The 8,228-nt window shown below is 42.1% G+C and overlaps 1 long non-coding RNA gene across 1 annotated transcript; it reads right to left on the minus strand.

Moving 5' to 3' along the window:
- Positions 1-575: 575 nt before the first annotated feature.
- Positions 576-6,931, minus strand: LOC117070987. Its single transcript, XR_004432135.1, has 3 exons — positions 6,733-6,931; positions 4,084-4,210; positions 576-2,400 (listed from the first exon to the last, which is right to left on the minus strand). It is a non-coding gene; the product is annotated as an uncharacterized LOC117070987 (long non-coding RNA).
- Between the last annotated feature and the right edge of the window lie 1,297 nt (positions 6,932-8,228).

An 8,228-nucleotide genomic window follows, 5' to 3' on the forward strand; every position in this document is an offset into this window, starting at 1 on the left:
TTATTATAGCCCAAGTGCATGAAGCCATGTGAGGGTTCACATTACCATATGGATGAAGTTTGATTGACAGCTAAGATCCTACATCATTTTCCTAACTCTAAGTAGCATCTACCATTTCATCTCAGTACAACTGGTCCGCAGGACCCAAGAGCTGAGCATTATTTGCCTGGGATTTGTGTTCAACTCTTTCATTTTAAAACATTTTCCACTCACAATCCTTGGCCCCTCCTCAGTCCCATTTCAACCATAGTTCTTCACCATCCCTTCCCCATTTACAAAGCACGTGTTTCCTGGCTGAGCTCTGACTGTGGTATTTTTTTTTTTTTTCTCTTTTCACTGTGTTACCCATGGTACAATCGGGACTCCTCTTTCAGTAAGATGCTGATTGGTCAAAAATGGCTTCCAGTAACTCAGCCTTTGTTTTGTAAAAACATTATTGCAACATTGTATAACACTTTAGAAATGTTTCAAATTTAGGCTGGCTGGTGATTTAGCAGACTAGGGGGCTAGCATATGGAATCTGCTATGCTCAGGAGACTGTGGTTCCATTCCTGGCACCACCAGGCAAGGCAGGCTTAGCAGCCGCAAGGACCTTCCCAGCATTCAAGCTGGCGAGGACACCAGGTATGGTTCTCTCCTTTGCATCAGAAACAGAAATCTTGTGGGCACATGGGAGAGAGAAAATTTGGATATCCCGAGGCAAGCAGTTTCTAACAGGCTCGGTGCATCTACATCAGTCATTCATTCAGATTTTACTTAGTATCTATGGCACGCCAGAGACAAAGATGTTGAAAGTGTATAAGACAAGGTCCTTCTCTCAAAGCATTCATAGTCAAGTCAAAGATATAAACAAGAGAATAAAAATTACAGATTGGGTTGATGATTCAAGGCAAGAGTGTTTAGCGGGGCGGGTACTTGGGAGTGGCAGTGAGAGACTGAGGGGTTCACAGAAAAGATGATAGCTTATTTGAGTTTAAGATTTTATCCTAAATATATTTATGTGAATATTAACTTCAGTTAATATTTATTGAGAATCATAGGAAGTAGGAGAGGAATACTTCACGTAGAAGGAATTCCATGCGAAGTCTTTGCATAACAGTAAAAGCTGTGAATTGGAAATAGCAAATACCATTAACTGTAGCATGTGTGTGCACTAGCTACGTGGTTATGGGCCATCAGGTCACCTGGGAAGCCCCAGACCTTTAGCTTTCTGAAGGGACATTCATTTGCTCTGACCCAAGACCTCACACAAAGCTGGAGTCCTGTACAAAAGCACCCCTGTGACTGTCTCACCGTCTTCTCGAGTACCTTTGGTAATAGAAGGTTTATAATAATGATACATTTGGAATGAAAAGGCAGAAGTTCCAGCCTGGCTTTGGGCTTTGTTCGTGATGAGTCCTGAAGGTTTACATCATTTGTTGTACCCTGCACAGCCTTGGTTTCCTCATTTAAAACAAGTGAAAGGAAATTAGTACCTGCTTCATAGAGATGGTATCAGGATCAGATTACTGTGTGGAAGAGGACTTGGTGGTCTGGAACATGCTTTGTAAATGGCAGTTGTCTTGTAATTTCCTTTGCTGTAAGAACGCTAATTATTTGATGTCCATGTTGAGGCAACCGGTTTCCTCTTTGGACAGCTCTGAAAACCAGGGAATAATTCCTTATATTGAGCCCTGATATCATGCTCTCCATTTCCCAGCCGCTGTTACTAGGGCTGCCCTTAGGGCCACATAGAATAAATTGAACCAATCTCGCATGACAGCCATTCTCAGCTCCACAGGCTGCTCTCCTGAATCCATATTTTCCATTCTTTCTTCCAAGTCTGTCACCCGGGACTTTGAGGGCAGAATTTGATGAGCTGAAGAGCGATGTGATTTTGCCTAAGACTCTATTGAGGTTAAGTGCTCGTCTCGTTCATCCGTCTTTTTGGGAATTCTTCTCTTCTGTAAAAGGAGAGGTCGGAAAAGCAGATGCTGTGCTTTCTGAGATCCTCCTGTTTCCAGGAGGATGCTACATGCTCTGGAATTTCTAGATTATCCTTGGGAGTTCTCCACAGCTGGAGTGAATTGAGAACCTGCAGATAGAGTGAGAGTGAGTCACTGCGTAGGAGCACAGGAAGAGGGAGTGGTCTTGGTCCTTCCCAGCCCTTCTGGAGGGAACTCAGAGCACTGTGCCTCATCCCTCCACTGAAAATCCAAGCAAGGCTGGAGATGGCATCAGGAGAAGAGGGGAGTCTTCAGGAAGACTCAACTTCTCAATGAGAAGACGGAGGCACACAGCATTAACCTCCTGGTGCACGAGTGTCTCCCAAGATCACGTGACACCTCCTTCTTCAAGAGCACTTGGACTGGTCAGACTTTCATGTATTGATTGATTTCCTTGATTCTCAACATCTGATATCTGGAAGGAACGAAAAGGGCACAGACAAAAAGAAAAAGAGGGGAGGAGTGTTTCACTTTCTGCCACAGTATATTTTTGGTGTCTCCGTTTTGTAACAACAAAACAATGACAAAAATGCTATCAGCAGTGTGGAAGCTTCCAAAGAATGGGTGGAAAAATCCCATAGGAGTAGGAACGGAAGGATATTGAGGAACTCAATGACCTTAAGGGTTCATCCTTTCCAGTTGCTCCAAATGCCTCATGTACTCCCTAGTAAATGGGCAAGAGAAGGTTTCCCCAAGAGGCTTATAGGGAAAACTATAATCCAGGTACAGAAATGTTTCACTGGGATCCTTTAGGGATGTCAGCACTAGGGACAAGTTCTTTGTATTCAGAGCTGGCATGATAGACACGAACCACCCCAGAGGGTCAGAATAGGATTGGTAAAATGAATGGGCTTAACCCAAAATCCTGAGAAAATGCCAAGGCTGAAACCCAGGAAACCAAAATCATACATTGAGGGTGGTCCTTTGTAAACACTCCCCTCTAGCTCTTACACATTTGCTTTGTAAAGCAGCTCCAGCTTCCAACTGTTTGTTTCCTGCCTCCTGTGTCTACACAAGTGGAGTGTAAGCATCAGGAGAAAAGGAACTACATCCAATCTCTGCCGTTTTCTTGCACTTCCTAATAATTTCACAAACGCTTTTGCAATAAATGAATACAGTGCTGTGTCCCGAGCAAGATAGAAATAGAGAACGAGGAACCAGGCTTATCTGGACAAGAAAAGGAATAAAAGAGAGAAAGGTGTGGCTGCCAGTGGGTGAGAGGCTGGGCAAGGTTTGTGGGCTCCTTTCCAACCTATTGAGGGGACAGGCTTGGAGCAGACGCCCGCAGACATTCTTCTGAATCTCTGAAAGCCAGACTGGCCATGTGAGCTGCCACTGGGCAGGGTGACCACAGTGTCATTATCTAAGGGCCCAATCTCATTAGAAGAGAGATACATGGGTCTGCAGGGAAAGGGGCTTTCATTAAGGGAGTGGGGCTGCTGAGGTCATGTGTTTACTGGAAATTGAGCAAAGTGACACCATCAGTCCAGAGTGGAAGCAACGTAAGAGATCAGGGCCGGTTCAGAGTTGGAGGGGAGAATAGCTCCACAGCAGCTCCAGCCAATAATGTCTCTATTCGGATGCCATTAGTGGGTTTGGCAGGCAAGCTCACCATCTACTTCAGAGGACCACGGCACAGATTAAGGGAGGCTGGATGCTAATTTGCACATATGGAAATGCTTTTTCTCGCCGTCGATGGCTCTGTTGTGGACAGATGGAATTAGCGAGAACTTCGAAGTCGTGAAAGCAAACACATAAAAAAAAAAAGAAAAAAAAAGCCAGCCTCTCTCTTCTTTCCCACTTTTTCTTTCTGTCAGCCTGTCTCCTTTCTCTTTCTTCTTTCCATCAATCCCCTGTCTTTCTCTCTTTTTCTTTTCCCTTTCTCTTGTGAGACCCTTCTGATTGTACAGGAGTAAATAAATATTACCCCAGAATGGCTCCTGGCATTAATAATGCATTGGTCATATTTCAATTGCAAATTGTTCTTTAACAGCCAGTCTACCCCCATCACCCCACCCAGATCAATTGTAAGTATGATTCAGATGCGAGAAAACACCTGACAAATTAAGGCTTAAGTGGTCTCCCCACCAGCACTGACCTGGGACATCGACACCGCCTTCCCTGAGTTGGTTTCCCTGTCAGCTCCTGTGGATGGGTCCTCTTCTCAACAGCCTCGCCACTCTCCTGAGAAAGGGTTCTTTAGATGCACTCGGCTTGCTTCAGGGCTGAAACGATAAATCCGATGGGATTACCTTTTATTATTATTTTTCTTTCTTTCTTGCACTCTGTGCCTTTGACTGGGAAGGTCTGTAATATTTTATTTATTTGGCAGACTAACCAGGGTTAGCGTCCCTTTGGAAATTGTCACATAAAGGTGTCTACTGAGCAGAGACACCTACCCTGGTAATTGTCCCTCTTCAGGATTTAGCAAACTTTTTCAGTAAAGGGCCAGATAGTAAATATTTTCATCTTTCCAGGCCAGACACTTCTTGCACCCAGGAAAGCAGTCACAGAGAAAACATCAATGAATGGGTGTGGCTGTGTCCAATAAAGTATTATTTACATAAACAGATGGAGGGGCTTGGTTTGGACAGAGGGGGTACTTTGCCACCCCCTAGTTCAGGAAATCTTTAACTGTAGGAGTTACACAATTGGGTCTATAACCCTCAGCCTCTGTTGTGTAACTTATCCAAGGGGTAGATGAATATATGTCGTGTATTTGAGAAGGATGTTCTAGTTTTGTTTTGCCTCAACTAACTTCGGAATGCCTTCACCTCTGGGCTTCAGGCAGAAGACAGGGCCCAGCAAGTGAGCCACAAGGTTGTTGGTGGCCCCTCCCATCCCTGATTCTGGGAGTCTGCAAGCTCAGTGCCAGGCTGGTCATGCACCCCAAATTTGCAGTCTTAATACTTCCCTTCTCTCCTTCCATTAATGACACAGGTACCTTACAGTTTCAGGAATGGTAATGTATACCTCAAAGGGCAGAATCTGCCTCCTCCAAGGGGTGCCTGAAAGGAGAGTACATTATTCCATCAACTACCTCAATGTAGGACCTGTTTATTCCAGGTGTTGTTGTTGTTGTTGGGGGAGTGGAGAATTGGGGAAGGAGAGATAAATTCCAAAGTCTAGATGATCCATTGAGTTTTTCCACTTTCAAACCAGATATTCTAAAACTGACCCACTAAATCTTGCATCTGCTGCTCCCAGTCCTGACAACTACCACCAGTATCATATTCAGGTTCCCTGGATCAAGTGGGCTTTCTGGGTGTTGCTTTGTCTCAAGGAAGCTTTGTTTCCTCTTTCTTGTTTCCAAGTTCTGTTCACTCAGTGATATTACAAATTCCCTGGAGCAAAGAGCCACCTCTTTTATTAAAATTGATGTGTGTAATTTGAATATAATCCAGGTCCACTATATGTACAGTAATATACAAATCTATATGTGATGTGCTTTTCAGACGACTACACTGGAAATCTAGTGCTGCCAGTAGACTAGTACTAAGTCTCTTATATAGACTTAGGGTGACATCTAAACTCTACTCCTTACTAGATGTGTATCTTTTAGGTAGGTTAACTTTGAGCTTGCTTTCTGTCTTTTAAAGAGGGATGAAACTAATTTTTTCTGATGTTTTATGTGCATGCTCTCAAGATGTATTGGATTATCTTTGCAGTGGGTAGTCAATCCCAGTGAAGCTATTGCCCACAGGATATTAGTGCAACCTTCAATCACACCCTTCTAAACCTCTGGGACTGGAGGGAACTAAACTTCTACCGAGGAAGGCTAGAAGCAGAGTAGATAAACAGAATCTGTGACCCGGGGAAGCTATATAAAGACCATTTGATCTGAGAAAGAAGCCAAAGGCTGAAAAATAAGTTAGAGGATCAGAGTTGAGAGAAGCAGCAGCTGTGAGGATTGGTCAGCTCAGGTGAGGGGCTTTGGTTAACAAATCTGCAGGTGCTGTAAGCTACTGTCTAGTAAGTGTCTGCTCTATGCTAGGCATTAAGCTCAGTGTTGTGCATGCGTTATTTCCAAGACTTCGGATATCCATGACAGATGAAGTGCTTTCTCCCCATTTTATACATGCTCAGAGATGTTGAGGGCCTTTAATCAAGTTCCCAGCTCTGAAGGTGTGTAAAGACAAGATTTGACTTTAGTTCTGTCTGGTCCCCAAATCAAAGTGTAAACTATTTCTGCTAGCTTATGTGAAACCTTAAGGGCAAACACTGCCTTTGTGTGCATCATCTTGCCTACCTGTGACCCTCTGACCCAACCTATGAATTAGGTCAGATGGCCTGAGGTCTGCTCATGTCTCAGGAGACTCTCAGGGAAGGTGGTTCCTCTCCGTAAACCTCGCCACACTCACTGATGATCTCTGGCACCCAGTGGTTGATGAAGCACATGGTTTCTGAGATGATCCCAGAGTCATATCATGGTCAATATCATGGCCAATACTCCTACTCATTCTCCTCATGATTTATGTGTTCATCTCCTTTGAGTTCAGTTCCATAAGGGCAGGGATAAGGCCAACCCCATGTACACAGTAAGTTCATTTAATGAACCAAATATCTCATTGATTGAGTAAATAATGACTGGAGAGGTGTTTTAAAAGTGCATAATATGGGACAATACATTGGACTGACGTAATTTTTGTTTTGTTATCTGGAGGCAAAGTGTACATTTTCCTCCAGAAAACAAAGAAACAAACAAAACGAAAAAAAAAAAAAAAAACTGATCTAGTCTCTTCCTTACCTAGTCATCCATATCAGCCTGGCCTTGTTCCCTTCAGGTAATTTCATTGGAACATTTCCAGCATTATGGTCATTAGGTTGAGGATATCTTCCGGGTCCACAGGATATCCCAAATCCCAAAGGGAGACCCCAAATCATTGGGAAAATAGCACATTGATATCCACATTTATGTTCAGCCAACAATGTCCCAGCCATTAGATCACTAGACCATGCTCTGTGAGAACAAAAACCATAAGTGTTCTATGTATATCTATTTAAAATTATACACATACATATGCACACACGTGGTTATATATATGCAAAAAGAGAAAAGGTATAAAGACATATAAGCATAGCAGTAAAAGAAAGGATAAATGGATGGGTGGATGGTTGGATGGTTGGATGTTTGGATGGATGGATGGATGCATGGATGGATGGATCGATGAGTGGATGGATGGATGGAGGGATGGATGGATAGATGGGTGGATGGATGCATAAATGAACTGTAAAAAGGCAAGCCCTAGAAATCCTCTGTATGTCACTATTTCTCCTGCTTTATAATCCATATTCCTTTTAGTTAAATAAGAATCTAATAAGAATTTTATGTTCTCTCATGTTTTAATTTGAGGAAAAATTAATTTACAAAATTTTAATTTGAGGAAAAATTAATTTACAAATTCTTAAGTGCTTTGAGAACTGTAAAGTGCAATTCAGACATAAAATTGTGTTGTTCTTCAACTTGATCATCCTGATTTCTATTTGAAAACTTCCAAGAAATTTCATATTATGACCAAATATAAATTGCTACTATTACTATTAATACAATTTAGAATTTATACAAATTAAAAATTGTTACAAAATTAAAGAAAACAGAATATTGAAATTTCTTTTAAGTTCTGCATCTGTTCTCATAGAAATTCTGGTCAGCGGCATATTCTCCCTACCAAGTTAAGATTCATCTTTCGTATTGCTGATATTTTAACATTGGTTCGAAACTCTACACTAGTAAAACAGTTAAAAAAAAAAAAAAACTTCAGTGATTTTGTAATATGAAGCTAAATTTTAAATTACCAAGCACTCTGCAAGCCTGTCTTAACACCAAATTCAATTCTATTGGATGTTTCCAGCTATTGAATACAATTCCCCATATACTCTTTCCAAACTGGGCAAGAATTGGTTTCAGATAAGTCATTATTGTTTGCATGACCTAACTTCTATTTAATTTGAAAAATAGACTCAGGAAAGTTTTTACCACTCATTACTCAGGAATGCCTTGCCTTAGTGGGGAAGAGGTGTTCCATGGAGTTTGAAAAACGGTGCAGAAACTGAGCTCAGAATGTGTCACCTGTACTCTAGAACATGAATGGTTTTAAAAGGCAGGAGGAGAATGAAAAGAAGCACTAACAAAGGAAGGAGAGCATTGCCAGATCTCACTAACGGATTGTAGAAAGGCAATGGGAGGTGAATCCAGGTTGCCTCTAACGAGCTGTGAGATTTGAGGCAAATCTCTGCCCATAA

This window comes from Trachypithecus francoisi, unplaced genomic scaffold (genome assembly GCF_009764315.1).
Source record: "Trachypithecus francoisi isolate TF-2019V2 unplaced genomic scaffold, Tfra_2.0 Lachesis_group3, whole genome shotgun sequence".
Taxonomy (NCBI): domain Eukaryota; kingdom Metazoa; phylum Chordata; class Mammalia; order Primates; family Cercopithecidae; genus Trachypithecus; species Trachypithecus francoisi.